Below are 25,335 nucleotides of genomic sequence, written 5' to 3' on the forward strand. Positions count from 1 at the left end.
AAGGTTTGGTGGATGTCTGTGCTTCTGGAGAAGGTGGAAGCTGGGGGGGATGCCATGTGCTTGCAGGTACAGTCCCCAGCCTCCCGCCAGTGGAAAACTTGATGAATTGTGTCTTTGATGAGAGCCTTGGTTTACACCTGAGATTTTTTGATGCAGTCTGTGGGAAGATTTGGGAAGTCCTGGTGGCATAAGGACCTCTGCAGTAATTTAAGGTGATGAGTTCAGGAATGAAATGAACCATTTCTTGCACTTTTTTAAGGTTTCATTTTATTCCCCATGTGTAATGGGAAAGACACAGGAAACTTACAGCTGAGCTTCTGAAAAGTCAATTAATCAACTCCCAGCTACTGATCTTAATCAGCTAACATGGGATGTAACATGACTAGGTTCAGAAGCATACAGTCTGAACTGCACGTGCGCAAATGAGTAGAAGTGAGCACTTGCTTACCGTGAGTTTATCCATGGGAAAAATACCAACATATTTCTGAAGGAGGCAAAGCATGAGGTATACACAGCTCTGCATAAGTCAATGCAAATGCATGCTGTAATACAGCATAGTTCAGCAAAACTAATGTAATGAGATATGATGCCTCTGACTTAAGAACTGCAAGTCCAAACTGATCAGTGCTGGCTAAACGGTACCACAATCTGCAGCGTGAGGTGGTGAGACTCAGATCTGTTTCGCAGGACATAGGGCAATAAGCTACTACTTCTGGCATCAAGAAATATAATATATATTATATATTATATATAATAATACAAAATCAACTGGAAATTAAACCTTCCAGGTCAAATTCAGGAATTATTGGACTCTATCATCCAATAGATGCTTTGCTCCTTGCTCAGCTCTTTGCATACATTCAAAGAAAATTGTGGCAGGTCTTTGCCATGCTTTGCATAGCCATTATAGAGGAGGTCACATCTGACACCCACTTCACAGCAATGCAATTCGTGGCATGAAACATGGATCAATTGTAATACTCAGGACTGTGTCTGCACTGGTCATTTGGCTGTGGCTATTAAAGGAGATCGATCTCTTCAGCTGTCAGTCTAGAAACTTTCATTGGCCACAAATTGACTAAGAAAAAGAAAATACAGCCCAAAACCTGGTTATGAAGAAGGGTCATCAGAAACAGAAAGGCACATATGATTTTCGATCTCTCACGCTGTGCATGCACACTGTGCCAGCTGTACGAGACTTACGGTGTCTGGTGTTGCTGCCTCCCCACCCCCAGCATAGAGGCAGCTCCGCCAAGACGATGTGATGAGTAGCTCTGCCCTTCAGCACTGAGCCAAATTCTTCCTTTCTCAGTATTTAAGGGAAGATTTTCTCTCTCTTTCATGCACCTCCCCAGATATCATTAACTATACATATATCGGACAGAAAGCATATGCTAACCATATCCAAAATAGCTCATTGTGGTATTAATTACAGAAATGTGGAGACTTCAATGCAAGCATTTGAGTCTTCTAAGCTATTTTTTTGCAATGTCGAATGTGTGATAAAACACCACTTCCCCTAGTAACCCTTTACTTCCCTAGAAACAGTGTAGAAATGAGTAGTTCCTATTGTGTATTGTCATCATATATGGCTGCCACATACATCTGCTGCACAGCAGAATTTTATTAATAAGGAACTGTGCGCTACTCCAATCATCATATAAAACACAATGAGCATATTATACAGTGTTCAGTGCAATTGTTCCACTGGGCTGATACCAAAAGGGATGTGAAGAACTAAAAAATGCAGCTCGTGCTTATTCGTTGATATACAGTAGGATGACAATGCAAAGCAACCTATGTCAGGCTTGGCCTTCCATGAGATCATCTGATACACCAGCTTTGTGCATTTTCAGTTCAACAGGCAAGGCAATGGGATTCTAATAAAATGGGCTATTTTGTTAATTCAAAGGGAGTTACAGATAATGTGTATCCATTGTTTGTATGCTGTCTGGCAGATTCATTTGCTACTGTCCCTGTGATATGGCGATTTCTTTTTTAAAATCCTCTGCTTTACCACACACCTGTTTCAAAATTCTGTGACTTAATGACAAGAAAGAGCCCATTTTTCTCTCTATTTTCAGCTGAAGTTAATGACTTGAATTCCAGTATTGTTTTTACCGGGTTTTAAAAATGTCAGACCACTCTCTGACTTCCTCTTCTTCCTGCTTAGGAAAAAAAAATCAAACATAGTGAGTTCTAAGAGATGTTTGATTTTGCCTCTGGGTTAATGAGCTTTTAGCATATTGGGAGCAGAGTAAAGATAATTTTTTCTCTTGTTTCTACAGTCATGAGGACTACAGCATTGTTTTTCTCCTTGTAATCAAAAACTGGTGTTCTCAGGAGATTTTTCAGTCTCCTGGAGCTTGGGCTTTTTGAAAACTGTCAAATACAACAAGATTCATGCAATGTAATGAGAATTGGCAACTAGGAGATTCTGCAACCACTGCTCCCTCACAAAAAGTGGAGGCTGATGGCAAAGCAGAGTCAAATATAGGACCATAGCCTTAGTTTCAGGCCATAATATGCAAAAAAATGACAGTAAGATGAGTAAATATCCTTTTTTTAAATTTAACTCAGAATTCCTATGGCTGCAGGTTTTCTGATTGCCCTTGATTTATTTTTTGCCTAACAAAATTGATTTTTCTTTCAACAATATTTTGGAAATGAATCAGTGGATTTACTCCAATTTAAATATATTTCCAGCATTTGAATAGTCCCCAAATATTCACCATGTCCAATCAAAACATTGTCTTGAAAAAAAATCATCATTGCATTGACCAAAGGCTTTTTGGTGATGAAGAAATTTTCCCCCACTATTGTAATTCTCATCATTTTATCTTTAGGATGTGGTCATGGGCCTGAAATTTGGGCCTAGAAGCAATCTCATGGGACTTTGTAGACGTTGAAGATTCCATGAACAGACATTTACAGTGTTCTTTGCTTGTGTATTATGGATGAATATTGAGTACACTTACAACACTTAGAGATCTGTTTGAAAATGAAAAAAAATCCCTAAAATCTCAAAACAAAAAACCCCAAACAAACACAAAACCAAGAAGAGGAATGCATTTGCATGTTCTATAATATTTGCCATGAATAATTTAGTTATCCCTAGTATCTTCTAGTGGTTTGAAACTACAGCAGTAACATTCAGGTCTCCAAAATAATAGAGATGAACTCACTGAAATCTACTTCTCTCTAGACCAAAAGTATGAAATTCAGGCTCTCAGATGATTCAAATCTTACCTAACATATTTTAAATTTTTTTCGTAGATTTTACTTTACGGTTTATTTTCTATAATGGTGCTTCTATTCTATCTGACCATATATGATATGGTTTATATTACTCAGGTATAGCATTTTAAAATGTTTTGACAAATATGTCTTCAAACCATTACTGGAAGTTTTGGAATTTACCTTTAAAACCCTCTGCACAGGATAATATAGAGAATTTTGGAGCTACATAATAATCAGTAAAATCATTTGCTGGATTAATTTTTCATGCACCTTTGTTCCCCTCACTTGCAATATAAGAAAACTGAGCCAACAGAGGGGTATTCTTCACCCTTCCCCCTAAACTGGGCACGACCTCTCAGAAATGCCACTGACCCACTGTGCAGTGGGAATAGAAAAGTCCATTACTTGCACTGCACCTTTTTCTTAGTGTTTAATGAGAGCAACTAGGGGTGAGGAAAAGGACGGCATTCCAGAGTGACATCCTCAAACAGAAAAGTGGACATGGCCCTGAGGATCTACACTGCCAAAGTGGAAACCATCTTCAGCATGCTGAGCATCCTCCAGGCTCACACCAGGTTTATTCACACAGTTTTGGGTTCTTGTGAAGAGGGACCCAAAAGTGCCATCCAGGAGTGTGCTCTGCTGGCAGTACCACAGGGTGAGCTCCCAGGGACAGCCCCAGGGCAGCTGAGTCTTTAATGTTCTAACATTTCTATTTAGCTTTCATGTCACTTTAGCCACAAAGTTTCAGCCACACAGAGCAGTAACACAAATGCTTGAGCCCTACTAGTACTACGCAGGAATGCAGATCAGCCATAACCTTATGAGTCCAAGCTCAGTGGTGGCTTGGGGGCTGCTTTGCATCTAAGGAATGGGGCAAACTAGCTCATACGTAAATCCATGGCTAAAAGAATTTAATTACTAAATTAAGGATAGTACATGGTGTATGAAGGTTTTGTTGATAGAGCCTGATGCCTAGCTCTTCAAAAAATCTTATATCACATCAAGACTAGAAGATCCCGTGAAAAGTTATCACGAAGGGCATAATAAAATTACTTCCACGAGAAAGCAATACAAGATGAGCTTTATACAAATATTCCTATTCCCTAGCAGTAGCAAACAAAGCAATACAAGAAATGAAGTGAGTTGGTGAAGGCATCAGTGATTTTGGTCCCACTATATCGCTTCAGAATGAATTAGGAATAAGAAATCCCCTTGCAGCTGAGCTTTACCCCACCACTCTGACATGTTAGGGCAGGACAGATGGATCCCAGGCCCTCTCATCTCCATAGCTTGCAACTACAAAAGCAGTTTGGATGCCTGGATTTTTTAATGCTTGGATTATGCAAGAACATTGCTCCTGGGAAGAATTTAACGTTTCTTTAATTTTTTAATTTTTTTTTTTAGCAACTTTAATTACCACTCTGGGAGACACAAAAAATCTGCTGCCTGCTTTGCTTATGGTAGCTGACTTGACAGCATTAAGTAGAGGGGGAAGGGGGAGCTTGAAAATTAACGAGGCTAATATAGATGACACCACTTCTCAGCACGAGGAGTTAATATGATGCCAAAAGGAATACAGGTGGAATTCCAGGAGACATGGATCCTTTTACTGGGTTACACAGACTGTACATAAACATATACGTCTGCTTCCCTAGTGCTTTGCTTGTTAAAGCCATCTCTGCTGTGTGTGGGAGGTGTGGGTTACACTGAGAAATGCCAAAGTCTCTCTGTAAGTCCTTGCTGCATTTTAAAGGTTAAAACTAGGAACAGACTGGCATTCTTCTAAAGGTCTTTAAATGGAAGAGTTGTTTAATCACATGCATTGCAGCACGAGCAGAGCATGGTCTCTTCTATATCATTTTCAGCTGGGCTTTGTGAGCTGATAGGCACAGAGTTTGTTTTCAGCAAAGGCCACACTGTGACATTACAGTTTGCACTCCCCAAGATCATAAAAAGCAACAAATAATGTTTTGAGACCAGGAATAGTTTCACATAGTTTTTGATTTGGTATCCTAAAAGATTTTTAAATGCATATTTAGGGTTAACACTAATGGAGCAGTTGGATGCTCACAACTTCCAGTGAAATTTCCCTCCTTGCTGAAGTAAAGTCCCTATGGAATGCCAAGGGGCTGAGCAGGTGTGATTGCCTTCATTTCAGTGGATTTTGTAGATGTGAAGAAAGATGTACATCAGGCTATTTTTCATTTGAGTGTCTAATTATGGATAATAACATCGTTTTAGTCACTTCCAACTGCCCCCTAGTTTATGATATAAGTTTGTAAAGGGTCTCCTAGGCAGAACTCAGTTGCAACAAGCACTTCCCAGAAGGAATGGGAGTATCCCCCCTCTTTCCATGACATAAGAAGTGCAATCGCATATCTCAAGGTTTTCTCTTCTCACTATCCCCTTTCAGATGTTTTTATTTCTCACCAAATCCTGTTTCCTTCCCTAAATTTGTTCCCATCTCTCTGGATAAGCACCCTAATAATACCCCTGTTACATGCTCAGGAAGCTTGGTCTTCTCCTCAGTCCCCACTCCTCAGACCCAAACTGTGGGTGTAACACCCCTGTCACAACTACTCCCTACTTCAGATTATACGCCTGACTCCACCATACAGCCTAATAGTCTGTCAGATTGCTTGGTGTCTCCAAATGGCTCACTCTCAGTCAGGGACTGCTGCCAACTTTTTGACAGTGGAACTCCATGAAGCATCTTTTGCCTGAGATGGCTGTGCCTTTAATATACTCGCAGTAAAAGCTTCATTCTTTCCTTTCCCCTCTTTCTGGAATGACCAAAACCAGCCCTCAGGGCTGATCCTGAAGAGGAAACAGCTGCATGGCAGCAAACTGGAAGGGTTGGGTGCTGTGTAGGCTACCCATCAGGAAGAAAGAGCTTTTCTCTAACCTTTATACAGTCCTTCCCCTTGTTTGTCTCAGCTTCACAACAAGTCTCAGGGGTTTGTAATGAGATTGTTTATTTCTAGTGCTAAGTTCCTAGACTTATCCTGTTTCATGCTGCTAGCCAGCAGTGGGGAGGTTAAAAATGCAGTCAGTTACCAGTGGCAACATACCAGTGTTGTAAATCCTGCCCACACATCTTCAGATCTACTGACATTTGAAACATCTAGGCCTTTTCTGTTAGCTATACCATTGTAATTATGTCTTGGTATAGCTTTCTTTCCTACATGTCATCCTCCAGGAGTGCTCAGACAAGTACACATGAAGGATATATATGGAAGGAGAAAGAAAGAAGGAGAATGAAGTTATAGAGAAAGAAAGGAAGCCATTGCAAATAGTTCACTGGGGTTTTTGAAAAATCAATATCACATATTAATAGTTGCAATTTTATAATGGATTACTGATCCCTTTAAATTATTTGAGATTTTCATCTGTGAGCTTCAGGACAAGCTGTGCCAGTGAAATCAATTACATTTTATATCAGTACCATATGCTTATCCTGCACAGCAGGGATGTGGAGGTGCTGGAGTCCTTCTTGTCAGCAGTGCTGTAAGCTAAACATACCGTATGTAGTGGAACTGGCATATATGCTAAGGCAAACATGTGTGAAATCTCCATGTGAAGTCCAGCGAGGTATTGCCACTTCTCATTAAAGTCAGCAGGGATGGGACACAGCTTTGCTGTTGGTCAGGATTCAACTCTGTGAAAACAGTCCTGAATGAATGTGAGATCCCTTTGTTTATAACACATAACACACGCATAAATGAAATTTCAAAATGGAGTGTGTTTCTAAATGCTGAGAGAAAAAGGCTTGGACTATTTGGTTGAGGCCTTTCCGCCCTGACCACTGCCTTGCTCAGTAGCTCATACCACTGCTATTTCTGCAGTACTCTGTGGGAGTCCACCCCAGTACAGGCGACAAAACAGAGCTGTAGAGGATGGGAAAAGCAGCCATGAATTCAGTTTGTTATGTCAAGGGAAGCAGCAAGTCTCAACTGGAGCCTTGCCCTTGGCAACTTTCTTCTGCACAACCCCTCAGAAGAGGATGGGGTAGAGGGCCATCCCCTCATGCCCAGCTCTGCAAAGTGATCTTGAAAAGTCTGTCATTTTTGTTACTTGTTGCTGGCCCAGAGACAGCAAGGAGGTCACTACCTTGCAGGAGCAATGGTTCTCCTGCAACAGAGCATCTCACTTACCATCCTTCACACAGAACTATATCCAAATATGCATGCGGAATTAATGTCAGATAGGAAACTGGAGTACCACGCAGTTGTTAATGTATGTTTGAAAATTCCTTTTTGTTGATTTTTATACGGAAGTAATACAGCTTAGATCAGTGCTGCATTATGGGCATCTAGATCACATGCATTTTCAGGCATAGTATTTTTCTAAAGTGTTATTGGTATTAAAAGAAAATGGGCCAGTAGAGAGAACAAAGTAAGAAAGGCTTACCATTATGAAGAAATCAGTAGCAGTTTACACCTTTGTCCACTCCTGTGTGAAGGACTGTTTATGTAGTGGGCATGCTTCAGGTTGAGTAATGGTGGCAGTAACCAGTAGAACTAATCACAGGAGTAAACAGCACACCAATGAACAAAGATTTGGCAGGATTAACTGTCCAGTTCTTCTCTGTACAGATAAATCAATTTATTATGTGATCAAGGGCTGTGCTTTGGTCTTTTCCAATGTGAATTATTTATAACATCATGCTGAATTTCAGCCATATACACTAAATTCTTTCAATAGGTGTAATGAAGTCTGAGAAATTACCTTTTGTGATATGAGTTTGTGTTAGTGGGTCCTTATAGATCACTTCTTCCATAGATGCAGAATATAGATTTTTAATCTGATAATGGACTATCCACTGTCTTCAGCCACTGACAGTAGTGAGGCCATTATTACAAATTCAGCATAATTTATCCACAGTTTATTGCTTGCATAGAAGGGGCATATCATAGGCAGACATTCCTTCCTAGTATGCAAAACAGTATTTCCAGTGAGGTAGTCAAACCTACTTGAGCCCGTATGAACATTCAAACTTTACAGTACTCAGCAGATGAAGAAATATCTCCAGTGTAAGTTTCCAGTATCCCATTTATTAGTGTACACTGTCTGCTTAAAGCAAATTATATCCATGGAAGATGAAAACTGTCTGTTGATTTGCATTCTAATACAATACTTGGTAGTATTTAAAGATTTACTATGTATTTGACCCAGCTAACAAACATTTTTGATGTTAAACCATGCTTCAGTTTTATTTCAACAAACAAGGAGATGCCCATCTACCTACTTCTGACATCTCTATTGACATTAAAAGGGAACTTGTCTGCTAATTTTGGTCTTTCAAATTACACAAAAGTTAGATCACCAAACCAGCCTACTGTAGATGATGCAGATTCCTTTATAACAAGAACCTGTTACTACACTCTTTGTTTTGCAGGTTACATTTCAAATTCTCATCTGAACTAGCAGGGGGTGAATGTCTCTGTAAACAGAGCTCAGAAGAACTATGAAAATTCATAACGACCGTGAATTTTGACACATCATTTACTGCCTGATATTACTAGATTTGGTTAGGAACAGAAAATTGCCTACACCAATAGGCTTTTTTACAAGCAGAAGGAGAAGAATGTTCCTTCTGTGGGCATAACCATTGTCCCCACTCCTTATGACCATTTCTGTCTCTCAAGGTTGAGGAAGCTGCTGAAGAGCAGTCCTTTTTTTTCCTCATCCCTCAGCAACCCACAACATGGTCACCAAAATAAGGAGGCAGTCTGAGGTTGCAGTATCATTGCTTAGAGAAATATTTCATTATAACTCAAGGTTTGTCTGGAGGTAGACAAAAATTGTGAACTCAACAGACACATAAGGTGCCACCTTTTATTTCCTCCAGGTCCTACTGTGATTGTTCTTTGCTTTTCAGACATTTCCTTAAGACAATGATGATTTTTTTTGAAAGAAACCCACACTTTTAACTCAGTCAGTAGTTTAATTGACAAGCATATGCATACTTTACCACCTTCTGAAAGCAGGTATGAATATATGAGGATTAGATGAAGTGGTTATGTTATTATCATATTTTTAATGCTTTTCTCAGTTGTGACCAGTGATTTTGCTTTGCAGTAAGAAGTCATTTTTCAGCAGCAAGAAGAGAGCTGGAAATGAATAACCACCCTTTTTCTGTGATATTTTAGAAGCCTCTAATTTCACCTCAATTTTATCACTTATCCTCTTCTGTTTCTTCTGGTTAGTTTACCTTAATGGTAAACATTCAGTCATTTTAGAGCAGTAGTGGAGCTTGTACCATACAAATGTACAACTTTCTTATGCAGTATTCTCCTTTGGTTTATTTTCTTGGTATAATTTCAACTGGTACAAATATTAGCTAGAATTTCCATCATTTCTTGTTGTCTTCGTAACTTAAAAGAACATTAAAATGTGTGAATGGTTGATTTCCCATATAAAAGCATCTAACTGATGGTCTTATTCTGCTTTTTTACCAGATTCTGTGCAATTTTTTTAGTAGAGGTATTTCATATAGGTCCATATGTTGGGTGAATGCTGTACTTAGGCGCACACGCATGTAATCCCCACAGAGTATTAAAAGTTCTGTGTACAGACTTTCATAGTTACGCAAAGCATTGATAGGATTATATATAGCCTTATATATCCCATGGAACATTTGCCTAGCCCTACTGCCTTTATGAATATGGTTTTCCTCTTTCTTTGTCTTTCACCTCTTAAATTTATTCTCATATGTTTCCTGATTTACAGTTTCATGTTCTGCTCCTTTTTGTTGGTCTGTAAGGTCAGAATCCAGTGCTCCTGTGAAAGTGAAGGATCCCAGAACATCCATGCAAACAGACTGAGGGAGGAGACTGTAGTGCACATATTGTAGTTAAGAAATGTGCTCAATGTAAACAATATCAAAAACTGGTATTTCTTAAAAAAAATGTATATGTAATTACACTGCCAATTTTCTTATTTAGGCTGCAAACTGCCCTGAGTACCTAAACTGTCTTTTACATTATGTTTATGTCAGCTTTTGGAAATCAGTTAGTGTGCTCATGTAGGGACAGATCTGCAAAAATATCCAGTTCCTTCAGACACATGTATGCATTGAAACTCTCACTATCTGTTGTGTAAAGTCATCCTTAAAGCACTGGGCCTTTAAATTTGGGCTCAGGACAAATTTGGAAAAGCAGAGCCTGTGGAGTCTACCACACTGTTCCAGGTGCAGTGTGATCTGTAGGTATTGTGGTGACTTGGGGAATAAGTGTTACCTCACCTCTCTCAGTAGGTAATTCAATATAGGCTTTTTTTCGGTGTGTACCTAGGTCAATTCTTGTCTATTCATGAGAGGCTCTGCTCATTTCTCTATTACAGGGCATTCTCAGATCCCTCCCACTTTTCCCCTTTGTTCACAGTTAGCAAAACTCCCAGTTACCCTATGACATTATTGTGTTACTTCTGACAAAAACTAGCCAATGTAGTCCCATTTTGGATGAGTTTTTATGTTTTTACAGTTTTGTTCTCATTAGCTGAAGATAAGTATCCCCAAAGTAGTTAGAAGTTGATTCTGAGGTGTGGGAGGTAAGCAGGGTGAGAAGGACTGGGGCCCTTCAGCAGTAACCAAGGCTGGAAACTCTGTGAAGCCAATGTGCCTGCAGTGCTACTGCAGCTTTCTATGTCAGTTGAATGGGAGTTTCCATTTTCTTCCTTATTTTGTTCTCTGAAGGTGCTAAACAATCAACAAGCATTCTGTCATTTTGGTTATTGTAAAGCTGAAGAATCTGGAGACTCCAGTCTTGCATAAATAATGAGTACACTTACATATGTATACTTATAATAAGTGACAGAGAAGGGAGAGTTGCTGATCCTTCGTCCCATATTGTTCCTATATGCTACCTGCTGTGTTCATTGTTAGATATAATGTCCTTCTCTGAAATCACTGAAAGAGAGGCTAAGTATGACAGATTTATTCTCAACCTCCCACCAAGACACTAATTCCAGTTTCAGCAGCTATTTGTTCCCTTGCCTTTGGACTGTTCCTTCCCAGATTTGCCATAGCCCTCCCTACCAGCTCCACACCACAGGGAAGGAGAGGGGGCAGCCTTTGGGAAGGAACACAGCTGACTCCAGAACAGCGCAGTTGGGTGTGCTTTGCACCTTCTCTGGCCTGCTAAGCGTGTAATTTGCACCCTCTGAGAAGTGGCTTCCCCTCAGCTCCCACTCCCACGTACTCAGCAAGACTTGCTGCCATGAAATGTATGGCTGCTTGAGTGGGGACCACAGGACTCCGCTGACTCAGAGGAGTCAGCTCCCTGCCAAGGGGCAAAGTGAGAGGTGCGAGCTACAGAAGGTGGAATTCAAAACTGCGCCACTCATGATGAACGGCAAGCTGAGCCTGCCATAAGGCAAGCAGATGGATGTGGTGCCCTTTGGTTCTTTCCAGCTACAGAAGTAATTCTTTTTTCTTGAGTCATGCCTAGCAATGGTACAATTATTTTTGGATCACCACCAGGGCAGCACTGATATAACAATCGTTTCTGTGGTACAACCGCTGGCAGCTACTTGTGGCAGAAGTATGTAGCAGTGTGTTTAGACCCATTGCTTTTCATTTTTAGATGTTTTTGCAGCTTAACTTAAAATTTTCTTACTGTCTAGTAAGACAGAGCGTGACTCTGAGTGCCCAGACTGAGATATATTAATGGACTCTAAACTTTGATAAGCATCATAAAGCTTGTCTGTCAAAGATAACCACATGAGAAGTCTGTAGGACACTCCAAATGCACTTTTTTCCAGTACCTTTGTCCAGACAGCTGGGCATATTTCATAAACATTGCTGTCTACAGTTGTGTACTTCGTAAACATTTACTTTTCTTGGTGTATTATTTGAGTAGTAAACTGGTATGAAGTTCATCAATATTATTGTGATGGTTTTGCATTATTATTGTGTACCGACTGACTGTATTAGTATGTGTTGGTTATATAGCATTATTGGAAATGGGACCCCAGGATGCATCTTGAGAGACACTATTGGATCAGCTAAGAGTGAGATCCCAGCACTTAATTTAGCTGAGGTCAGGGGACTAATTCTTAGGTAGAGTGATGAATACAGAGCTGAAGTCTCCAATACAGTTAACAGTGAGAAACATTTTCCTTTAAAAGACAGACACCAGTCTAAGTTTTTCCATTACTCTAGGCTGGTATATAACTGCTGCCATCTCTCCCATCCACCTGCATTCACCTCTTTATGGGCAATTGCTTGCATCCTTAACTCCCCATGAAGTTTGCTGCCCTACAAGTGGCCAGTGCTTCTGTGGTCCCATATGAGGGTGATTTTACTCCAGAACAAGCCATTAGGAGATGCCATGTATTGTGGTGACTTTCATCCTTTGAGGGAACTTATTTGCCTGACAGATGATGACAGAAAATTCATCTGTCCTTTTAAGATCTACAGCAAATTGGAGATACTACAAGAGGTTCTGCTGCTGATTTCCAGGACACTTGGGCAGGATTATAAAGCCTTGTTTTCCCCTCTTCCCGTTGACACCAGTCGTTGTGACATATGGTCAGCATTTGACATGGCCGCAGTTGAGCAGCTCCCCATTTAGATCTGGGCTGCATCTGCCTCCAGAGACACAGGTGGAATTTGAGCCATCTGTCTAATGCTAAATGCAGAGACAGCCCAGGGATTGTGCCCTTATATGACTTTTTCTTTTATTTCCTCTAAATAAATAGATTAACCATTCTCGATCTTCTTACAAGTTTGAAAACAATGGAAGGTTAGAAACTACAGCTGGGAAAATGTTTTGGGGGGGCTCCTAAGTACAATAAGGTCATTGACATACTGGAGCAAGTCCAGTGGAGAACAACTAGGAACTGGAGCACATTATATAAGAGGAAAGACTGCAAGAGCATCTGGGTTTGCTCAACTTGGAGCAAACCCAGTCTTAATGGGATGTTATACAGAAGATAGAGCCAATCTTTCCACCTACAAGCTGCAATTTGCTATATATTAGAAAAAAGCTTATGACAATCAGGATAGTCAACACTGGAAGCAGAGAGGTAGATCTTCGAAGTTCCAAGGGCCTTCAGGATCCAGTGCAAGCTTGGCCCTGCTTTGAGAGAGGTGTTGGAGCAGATGACCCTCAGAGCTCTTTCGCAAACTAAATTATTCAATGATAATTTAGCACACAACATGAAGGCAGTAAACTAGCAGCTTCATGCTAGGGGATAGCATGAGCAGCTGAAGCCATACATAATTTACATCATGTGATCATCATGGCATGAACTATTTCCCTGCTCTTTAACCAGGTATGTTACTAGACTAGAGCTATCAGATCAGACCAGTGTTGCAGTGCTTCTTGTAATGCATTTCTTGCTTATGTCTTGCAGTCATTCCTTTTCTCCAAGAAGTGAGATGAATATTGGCAACGTGATGACTACTTCGGCATTATTTGCACCAGGCAGGCAATACTCAGTCACATAAAAACTTCAGTTGTGTTCATATCTTGTTATGTGTGATTGTGCCCTCCTGCAGTGACTATAGGTACACCAGTCTCAAAGGCAACTGGGCAGTTCTTCAACTTTCAGCATTTAAAAGCTTCTAAAAATATTAAGGCTAACGTGTTATTTGCATTTCAGCCTTCTTACCCAAGGCATTAGCATCATTTTTTACCTCTGCAGTGCTGTGATGATATTAATTCATTGCCAGTGGCAGGGACATCCTTCTGACTATGATGTTTGAAATAGAGAATATCCACCAAAGACCTCACATACCTGAGAAGGTAAATGCACCCTCTCCTTGATGCCCAAGGCATCAAGCCCAAGCCTGTACCCATATCAGGCAGTGTCCCTGACCTATTTCATTCTGCAGATATCCTGGTCCCAGGATGCTATGAGCTTGCAGAGTCACTTATCATTGATCATAATTTAAGAGACATTTGATTGGAGTTTACTCTGTCTGTCTATCTATCTATCTACCTACCTCATGACCTCTCAAAACTATTTCCAGTCCTGTTTTCCAGAGTTATGCAGAAGAAAACATAAGCCAAAAATACTAGCTCAGCCAGGGTAACGTTTAAGGATTAGGTTTAAGGGTTGACATATGAGAAGGACATGAAATAATTGAATCAGAGGCCATGAAGAGAGAATTTTGGACATGCTAGGAGGACTATGCATATAGTCTGTTCATTATAAATGCAGGAAGCCTGAACCGACTCTCTAAGTGCTCAGACACCTGAAGAACTACATGTGATGCAGGGAATATTGAAATCCTCATTGAAAACAAAAATTTTTTGCTGTCAAGCTGGCAGATGTTTTTTTATTGCACAATGAGATAATGACAAATAAGTTGAAAACCCTTGACCTGGAAGTCTAATAAAACACTACAACTGACAGAGTATCAGACAATATATAAAGAACAATAAAAAAGATAAGCATGAAAGGGGCATGGCTTCATAGAGGCATGAGTCATGGGTAATTTAAGGGACCCTAGAGTGGTTTTTGCCAGTTTTGTCAGGCATATCAGTCAGCAACACCTTAAACCCAGCCACTGTTTCTGGCCAACGGGTTTAAGAGCTACTCTGCTGGATGGAAGACATGCAGGCAAGGAAGAAACTCACCTCATTGGCTGTATTTAGTGACATGAGTCAGCCTGTGCTTCTCTGGAAGCACTTTTATTTCACCGTGTCTGTTGCGAGGGTGAGGGTGGTGACATCTGGCTGGGCAAGAGGCTGTGCAAGCATACTGGGGTCCACCAGCACTGCTTTCAAGATGACTCAGAGGCTACCGGATAGGTGCTCAGTGAATGCCACAGCTTCCACCCAGCAAGGTTTTCCCTCCCACTGATCCCCCATGTCATTTTGGTCCCTGAGCCTGTGAGTGTAGTCTTGAGCTGTGGAGGTGGGGAGGTGCCACGGCAGTGTGCTGGTGCTGCCATTGAGTCACCAGCTGCCACGCAGAATGACCATGAGTCCACCAAGCAATAAACTGAGTAATATTTGATATGACAAAGTGAAAGCCAAAGACAAAACAAATGACACACGTCTGTACCTGGTACTCCCGGATCTCCTTACTCTTTATTTCCACCAGAAAATCTCCATGGGTGTGGTGGTCAGGGCCAGAGTTTGGGCAACCCCTTAGGTGATGGTAGGACTGCGGGGTGCCACTAGCACTGAAAAGTCTTTGTTTTTAACCTTTTGTCCCTGAAAGTGCTTCTGCTCATCTTTTACATGCTTATGGGATGCACACAAATGTTGATGGTTAACCTCAGCTGTCTTGTGCTCATGTTAGTAACCACCAGTGACGTTTGCCAAGGGTTTTGTTCTCAAGCACAGGGAGCACTGAAGTGTGACAGGAAGCGAGGAGAAAACGTGTGCAAAAACAGGAAAAGGAGGGGAAAGTAAGCATGAATTTAAGAGGTGTGTGCTACATTGGTTGAGGCTGAAGGCCAGAATGAGCCTCAGAGTGGAAAAGGTGAGGTGGCATGTGATCTCAGATGAGATGCAGAGGGTAATACTACAGGAAGCAGTAGTTGTAACTGCTAGTAATATTGATTAGTAGTAGTAACTACAGACAGCAGTCAGGTTGTCCTGTCCCTTCCATCAGTTGCAGTCACAGAGTGATGATCTAGCTATACACAGGTTGAATCCCAGGGAACGGGATGAATCCTAGGGAAATCAATAAGCTTCAATTTGCCAGAAGCCGTTAATTTAAAAACTAAGGGAGATGATGCTAAAAGCTTTTCAGTGAAGAGAATGATGAAAGCAATAATTTTTTGTTGTTCCTGCTACTGTTGCTATTATTACTATTAATAAAGAATTGCTCTTTCTTCATGATAATTGACTTGGAAATGTTTTCCTGGTAGAAGCTGGATTAACTGTTTTCCCAGAGAGGGGGATTTTTCTGACCCCCTGTGCTGTGGCATGGCAGGGCAGTGTAAGGCATGGAGTCCCTACCCTACTGACCAGCAACCAAGGGAGAATGGTTCTCCAGGCATCCTGCTCCTTATGGCTGCTCTCGCCAGCACTGCTTACATGCCTGGGAGGGAGCACCATAAGCCTGCAATAACCAGTTGTAATAACTGCACAACCAGTTCTATTGACAAGGATTATTTAGTTCAGAAGTTTGAAATGAGAAACACAGCAGGCTCAACCTCCCAAACCTCTGTCCTGCGGGAGGAAAAAAACAAAGTGCCCCAACATGTGGGGTACTGTCCTTGAGAAAGAGATGGATTTCCTCTTGTGCAGACTTCCTGATGCAGTTGTAAGGCTGTGCAAAGGGAGGCACCGCACAGCCCTGCACAAGGCAGCTGAGCAAAACAGCTGTGTGCTTCGGGCACATTGCTATCCGGTCGTTCTCACTGCTTGCTTGTCCCTCTGCTAGGAAAAGGTGTGCTGAAAGCAAAAACACTTATTTCCTGCAAATGCAGTCGTGCTGGCATTGTGCTTTGCTGAAGGCATTGCTCGTGGGACAGGAAGCATGCATGGGGGACAGGAGGTGTGTGGGCACCCAGCCAGAACAAGAGGGACATCTCCTCCTGAGCAGCCTGTGGGACATGCCATAGCAACCCCTTTGGCATCCTTCAGACTTACTTAGATCCCTACAATTCAGTCTGAGGCCTATTCTGGCTTGCATCATTTGTTCAGTGGTTCTTGCCAAACCTGGAACACAAAGTTTTCGACTCTGATTTCACTCACTGAGCCCTTCTGCACCAGGAACCCAAAGATGCGGTGGAGGGACTTGCACAATCTTCTTGTGCTAACGGGCACTCAGCAGTGAGTAATGGCACTTGGACCCTGGGGTGTTCATAAGCATACATGTGTGCTACCTACACCAAGAAGGATACTAATAGGCACTCTGCTCCCAAGGTGTGAGTCTCTCAGGCACATGGTGTGACTGTTGGGGATGGTTCTGTGCAGGGCTAAGGGTTGAACTCCATGATCCTTGTGGGTCCCTTCCAACTCCACATATTCTGTGATTTTGTGATTCTGTAATACAAATTCTTTGAGACACTGCCTCTTTTATGAGATAGAAAAAACCCCTGCTATAAGTAACAGCTTTGATAGCATTTAAAACTGGTGTCCAACTAGCAGTACACATCCCAGCAGAGCTTACTTGAAAATGGAAAATAACTGCATTTTCATTTAATTTTTATTTAGAGTACTGGAACAACAGTTTTTAAAATCAGTCATTTGCTCAGTGGTTACTGTTTTCATGCTCCATGCTTAATATCTTTCCTATTCTAGCTTGTTTTTTATTAATTGTGGTATAACCTAACTTAGACAAGGACATGTGAGGTGCACTGGTCCTTCCATCCTGAGAGTGTTTGCTGAAGCTTGCACTGCATTTTAGCGAGTTTCAGCTCAACCACAGAATCCTACTTTGTCAAATAAAACTGTTGTGACAAGTCTGAGTCGGCTCAGCCTTCTGTTTTCAAACAACATAGCATAGAAGCCTATGCATCTTCCCTTACCAAAGAGGAAAAAAAAAAGGCAGGAAGGCGAAAGAGATGTTTGAAATATTTTCCTGAACTGCACAATGATGAGTGCTTCCGTGTTTGGTGCAATCTCTTTCTCTGGCCAAACATGGTAAGGAAGTGACTCTGCTCCCCACAGCACACACTTGCAAATAGCTCCTTTCAGCAGCTGGAGGAAGCAAGAGAGGGCTGCTTGTCTCTGCTGCCGCGAGCTTAAATTCAAAGAAAGCCATCAGTCCACAGAGTCGCCGTATCTGTATCAAATAAAGAGGAAGTGATTAAAAATTATTTTTTTTCAAAGATACATCCAGATCACTGAATTTTCTTCATTTATCTCAAATATGATAATAAAAATGTAATCAAGTTTAGGATTTCCATAAGAAGGAACCCAGAGTAAGCAAAGGGGTCTTAGCAGCCTACCCTAATACAGGACAGGGATTCAAATGTCTGGGGCCAGTGGCAGCCCCTTGCTGGCTTCTAGGCTTTCCCTTCACTCCTGATCACAGGAACATGTACCTAAAACTTGTGCAGAACCACATCTGTCCCTGTTTCCCACCTGGGGCTCAGCAGCTGCTCTGACCCTTTACAATGAGGCTGCTCTATCAATCCAAAACCAGCATTTCACCAGGGGAGCTGAATTAGAGCACGTTATCACTGCGATATGCGCTGGGGTGTTTCACATGGAGAGGAGGAGGGTGGCTCACTGCTGTGGCACCTCCCCTCCTCCCGCCTGCGGTTTTCCGTTGCCTGTGGCCAACCTTCCTGGTGCTCAGCTTCGCGTCTCTGAATTTGGCCACCTGAACTGGTAACTTCAATTGTGCTATCTGTGAACTGGATCCTCTCCCTTTTGTCAAATAAATGAGTGATGTGTAATTTTACTGCATGGTGTGAAAAGGTTCGCATTCAGTCATTTTCAATGCACTCACTCCTTTTCTGGTGAAATCTGCCCTGAGTAGAGCTTTGGAGTCACAGCAGTTCACAAACACTGCGGAGAGGATGCAAGCACTTGGCTGCAAGCACTCCCAGGGACCTGGCAAGGTGATGCTGAGCTGGCAAAAGAGTTGGGGAGTCCTACATCTAGTAGTGACCTACGTTAAAGTCTGGACTCATCTGAATAAATGTCAGCTGCCTCTGAAAAGCCTCAACTCTGGGGCAGGTTTCCTTGTCTGTAAGTTTATTAAGTCAAAGCCCTCTCTGCTTCAAGTTACCAAAGGCGTCATCTTTTACCTGTCACAGAGGAGAGGTCTGTAAAAGTAGGGGAGGATAGAAAATATTAGGAGCAGTAGACTTTGTTTTGCTTGACAAAGTACTGTCTGAAGTGGCGCAATGGGCAAATAATGAAGAACTGAAAGAGAAGAAGGCTGGCAAAGGAAACTTGTGGGCTGCTTGACAAGAGGAAGGCTGAAGTCTGTTGATTTGGACTCTGTATTTCAGCTGGGCTCTGCTCGGAGTTCTGTCCCGCCTGTCAGGGAAAAGCCTTAAACTATGTTTCTGAAAGATAGGGAGAGATATCTTTAGGGACAATGAGAGAAATACCCACAGAAGTCAGCTCCCTATTTCTGTCCCACATTCGGAGCTGCCAAGCTTCATATGCAACTATGAATCTATTACTTTCTAACCATAAAACTGTGTTTTTGTGTTTTAATAGGAAATTATCTGAGAATTTCACTGAATGGCAATTTTAGATAATTAAAGACTGTTGATTGTAGACCTCCATAAGTGGTTTAGTAAATAAATATAAAATTGAACAAAAAGATCATTTGATGTTTTCAGTGCCAATTTGGTCGCAATATTTAGAGATACAATAGTGCTGCATGCAAAATACATTTCTTTTCATATCATGGCTGGCACAAATCAGATATCCTACTTTTGGATTTTTACTGCAAATTCATCCCAGAAAATTTGTGGTTTGAGTATTAATAATGCAGTATCAGAAGAACTCATTGACTACTGCTCTTTGCTCCCATTAAAAACAGCTGCTGGAGGTACTTCCTGATAACTGCATAATGTATTGACTCCTAAAACAGATCCCTACCCTACGATTTTCAGAGGTAATTTATGACTGTAATATCCTGTGAAAATTAGCTGTTTCAAAATTCTCACACTTACAGTTTATAAACCCAATTTATTTCCAAATCTTATAAAGAGAGTGAGAAATAAAGCATGGAAGAAGTGGCAATAAATATCTGCTCTACAATTTCCAAGGTGTTATTTAACTTCTAAGTCATAGCTGCACAACAGCAGAACAATCTTTTTACCAAAGTAAACTTCTAAAAAATATATGTACTCCATGCAGTATTTTCTATCTACTTTTTCATTTCATTATTTATATGTTATTTACTGTTTTCATGAATGCATTTGAGAATGTATTATTCTTATTATTCTTATAGAATTGTTATTGAGTAGAGATAGCTCAGCTTCAATCATTTTAGAGTGCACCAGAAAACAAGAAAAAATTATATTTATACATCATAAGTTCGCATTTCAGCCTTCTGATTTTTAATTTAAAAGAATTCAGACAATAAGTCATCCAACAGCCTCACCCTAGATTACAAGAGGAGGTCTTGCCTTCATTATTACTTCTGTCAAAAGAAAAAAACTGTGTTTTTGAACCCAGCAGAATAGTTTACTGAACACTTGTTTATTATGCTTTCTGTGAATAACTTAATGGGACTTGAGCATTGCTGACATTGTAATTGCAACCATTTATGTAATGAGGTGAGTGGGTTTCACACAGGAATTAGAGTGAGGAGCAGGTGAACATGACATGGGGAGCCAGGATAAGTGAAGTTATCAGTGATATTCTTCAGGAACGTGTTTGGAAACCAACGCAATCCAATTCTTTCATTACTGACCTTGGTACAAGAATGTGGTCTAAGCCATTTGTCAGTAATATGAAGTGGCACAGGGTCACTAATGCTGAAAAGGACAGGAGCATTGTTCATCAGGGAGGAGCAGAGGATCCTGTGAATCAGAGCAACAGGAATAGGGTGAATTACAGAAGCACAAAGTGCAAAGCCATGAGTATGGACTCACAAGAAGCAGGGTCCCTATTGTCAGAGGTAGCAGGTAAGACAGGGAAAATGTGGATTGATGGCTGAAGAGCTGTGAACCACCAGTGTGATATTGCTGGGCTTCAATGTCTAGGGACTGCACAGAGCAGGACTGAATGCCTGGTGTAGTCGCAGGTGGTCCTTCTCCAACCCTACATTTTTCTACTTCTATGATGCATCAATCCAAGCATGTTCAGCAGAAAAAAGGGAGGTTTAGTACAACTGTATGAATACCTGGAGAATATTAGAGTTGCTTTATATTTAAAAAAATAAACTGAAATAGGAGCAGAAGAAATCTACAAAGGTCATGGGGAAACTGAGAGTAAAAAAATAAAAAGGGATTATATGATCTTGGCTTACTTAGCCAAGTAAAGAGAAAGTTAGGAAAGAATAGGATTACTTCTAAATACATTACTCAGAGAGTGTATACTAAAGAGAAAGAAGCTTGATGGAAATTAGAGGATAAGGATAGTGTTACAGTCAGTTCTGTATTTAGAAATTAAACCTGTTAAACATCACCAGCCATCTTCCTCCTTAATGAGTAATTAGTTTTGAGAAGATGTGTGAAGGGATTTCAACCTTTGGCTTTAGCCTGAGAGGCTGGACACAGTTAGAGATGAGAAATTGTGTGGGCACTGCTGACAGCTACTTTGGAATGCCTTGCTGATTTACTCAAGGTTAGACTAATTACCTGAACTGAGGCCATAAAGCGATTTTCCCCATCAATTCTGAGGGACTTTTGGGAGAGGGAAAATACAAATTTTGTGCATAGAGAATGGAGAAATCTCAATTGGCACTTTATAAACTCACCAATGCAGGCATCCAGAGTGGTAAAGCTTGCAGTTGATTTCTCATTTTCTTAGTAAACCTGTAGGACTGGCCTAGAGGTAGTAGGATGCTGAAAAGGCTTTTGTGGCTCTGGGGGAGACAATGATCAGGCCACTTTACACCTTTCCTGCCCATTACCTCTGACCATGGAGTGTTAGTGGACTCAGCCTCAGACAACACTGAGCCTGGTCCTCTGAAAGAGTTATCATGGTTGGGACATCTTGTGCTCGGGTTTTGAGGAAGAAGCATTTGGGGAGCCCGGCATGAATTGTGTGAGGGTGAGCTAGGCTTGGTGTAGCCTTGGTGATCCAACCTGCCTGCTTGTTTGTAAGTAATTAAAGCATTCAAATAGAGGACAGTTCCAAAACAATGACATACTTTCTAGCACTCTTGGCATTGTCTCAAAGATATCACAGGAACTGAACTGGCCTGGTCTTGCATTGCTTATAAGATGAGCTCACATATGGTAATTGCCAATGTAGGTGCAATGAAGTGCACTAGTAGGAGAAGCACTCGAGCTGTCAGCCCTTTTTAGGGCATCTACACAACAGCCTCAGACTGGAGAGAGAGGTTTGATAATCTATATTAACCGACTTGGAAAGAACTAGATTTTTTTGGCTGTAAACACAAAAGCATGGTGAGAGCCATTGCCAGCTTGAAGAACTAGTGTTTATAGAAATGAACTGCAAATGAATGTACCTTAGGAATTGAGACCTGAGCTGTTGCTCTGGATCACACTGTTAACCAGCTCATTCACCGTGTTGCTTGCTCTTTCTTTACCTCTCCCTTCTTTCAGGAGTCCAAAACTAGTTCAATGTGTCTCTAGGCAGGATATTTCATAAGGAAAAAAATTAGCTTAAAACATAGTTCATTCCTTGGTGAGGTGTGTCCTACCTTACATATATCTAGATTAATAGCTAGGTGGCTGAAATATATTATTAGGAATAATTGCTGGTGATGAGAAATTGCAGACTACTTTTTGAAACATATCCTTGTATGGAAGCAATAATGGCAACAAAAATATGGAAAAAATAATGCTTCATAGATATTTTTAATGCATGCACTCAGCACCACAGTACAATACACACAGCACACAGTACAATATAATAAAAATGGTGTTTTGCAATAAAAACGTAGTCTTTTTTGAACCTGAAAAATATCATGCTGTATTGTAACAGCCGTTTACAATAAACATCACACTGACTCTATGAGCATCGTTTATATGCTAATATCAGCGTGGCTTGGGCTTAATTAATTCTATTTCAGCTTTGACAGAAAAGATTATTTTTTGTCAGATTCACAAGCAGACAAACTCATATGGATATTTAAAGAAAGTCATGATTGCCAAGAGGAAAAGAAAGATAAATGCAGAAGAAAGGGTATTTTGGACTGACTTGCTGAAACTGAACTTCTGTGGATAAGTGTATACATCTTCTGGATGTGCAAATTGTACCTGTTATTCTTTAAGGTTCCCCTATTTCAGGTGCTTAGATCTGCTAAACAATTAATTTATCCACAAAGCTTACTGTTCCGATGAAATTTTGCAGGCAAGCACCTATCTCAGAAGAGATCCATTATTTTTAAATCCAGCTGGATTTTGTAGTGCTACTATTTTGTGTGAAGTTTGGTGCTCTTGCTTTACATAGTATATTCAAAGAAGCGGCATATTAACAAGGAAAAGTGTTGATGAGCTGATGCTTTTCACTGCTGTGCTTAAATTTAATCACTGGACTCATGATTTCAAGTATTATTCCTTCATACTTGCTGGGACAGAGAAGTCTTGATAACTTTCACAACTGCACACACAAGCAATAATAACATGAAAAACGGAAGACAAGTCTCGGAAAAAACTATGTGCTGTGCCTGAGCACAGCACCATTTTACTTCACTGTGAGATTTTAATAAGAGTTCTGAATCATTTAGTGGTAGTATGGAGAATTTTTGATTGATAAATTTCAAGGGCCAAAGTATTGTAACAGTGTCTGGAGACTCTGAATGCCTAATTTACAACTTTTTCAAATAGCCTAATTTTCACTGCATTACCTGTTGTGCAAATCAGCATCATCCTGGGCAAGGTGAAATAACCTGGTGCATTTTTTCTGAAGAGGATGAGGAGAAGCTCACACAAACCCTATTTCTATGTATGCTGTGGAGTTCAGAGAGTGATCTTCACTTTGGGGCAGGGACAGGCAGCCAAGGTAGTGCCATTTTCAATCAGGACATCTGTTTGCAAAACGAACATCTGTTCTTAGATTTATGTGTGTCTGCAACATGTAATATAAAGGCTACAAAATATGAGGCAATGGGCATAAGGGGTATGAAATGCTATGGTTTGATTTCATCAATCAGCTCCTCAGGCCTTGGGTATTTTTATACTGAACATTGAAGAAAAAGCACAATTTACAATTTATATTGCTGTCTTCCTTTGCTGACCATTTCATAGCAATCCAGCACCACTGCTTTTTTACCCAGGATGGAAGGAGACTGAAGAAAGATGAAGGAGGCTGACCCATTTGGGTCACAGTTTTCTTGACCTCTGGAAGCTGGTGAGTTTTTCCATCACTGCTCACTCCTTTGCAAGCTTTTCTGCCGTTTGTACCTGACCTGCAAAGGCAAAGAAACGGCCACTGGATCAACAGCTCAGGGCTAATAATAGCTGCTGACTAACCTTGAGAGGCTGTGGTATACACTTACCCTATTTCACCAGGCCATCCCCCTTGCTTCGCTTTGCATCCTGCCTGAGGAGGCAGGCAAATCAAAAATCAACAGGTCCTGGCCCTGACAGCCAGATAATCCTGGAGCTGCAGAGGTTGATTTGCAATGGGAGGCCCTGAGACTTATTGCAGCTGGAGCAGCCACAGGACCCTGAAACAAAAGCTGAGTGCTATGAAAGTACATGGTGGGCACAGGGAGGTTGCCTCTAACCGGCCAGATGTCTGTGGAGTGGCTTCAAGTATTAATTTCCTCAGAGTACTAGGGATAAAGTAAAAAGGTTCAGACATGATTTTTCCCCAATTTTGCCTCCAAATGATGGAGCAGTGCTGTATCTGCCTGCTAAAAGAGGATTCTGAGCACACAGGGTGTGACTGAAGGGAGGCACACTGCTCTGGCACCGTGTGCGAACACTGCCTGCGCTGCTGGACTCCCTCTCCTTGGCCACAGCCCTGGCCAGGAGCTGCAGCCATCCCTTTTGCTGCCAACAGCAGTGGTACTTGGCCACTATATACCTGGGAACCCACTTTCTCATCCGTCCTCCTAGTATTTATGCAATAGCCCTTTTACATCTCTGCCTGTACAGTCAGCCTTAAAGAAGAGAAAAGAAACCCAGCTCATGGTAGTCACTGCTTTTAGTTCTCTTTGTGCAGCCAGAGAAGTTCTCACACAGTAAAATCCCCAGCTGACAACAAAATTTTGGACTGTGCCATATTAATTTGTGTGAAGGGTGGAAGCAGCCACATCTTCACAAAGACTTTCTTCTGTATTCACAAATGAGAGCAGGGAAGACCAAACCCCAAGAGCTGCTCTGAATTTTTACTCAGCAAGTGCTTAAGCATGTGCCTAACTTGAACTGCTCAGATAATCCTGTGCTTAAACTTGCTGTTTGTGTTGTCTGACTGTGGCTAAAAGGTCCTTGGAACTCTTGATGAATGAGGACTAGGGGTATTCAGGGAGCTGAATATGATAGGTTAGATCCTGCTTGGGGCCCCTGGTGGTCTAGTGGTTAAGGTGCAGCACTCTCACCGCTGCGACCCGGGTTCGATTCCCAGC

Source organism: Lepidothrix coronata, unplaced genomic scaffold (genome assembly GCF_001604755.1).
Source record: "Lepidothrix coronata isolate B3197 unplaced genomic scaffold, Lepidothrix_coronata-1.0 Scaffold35, whole genome shotgun sequence".
Classification (NCBI taxonomy): domain Eukaryota; kingdom Metazoa; phylum Chordata; class Aves; order Passeriformes; family Pipridae; genus Lepidothrix; species Lepidothrix coronata.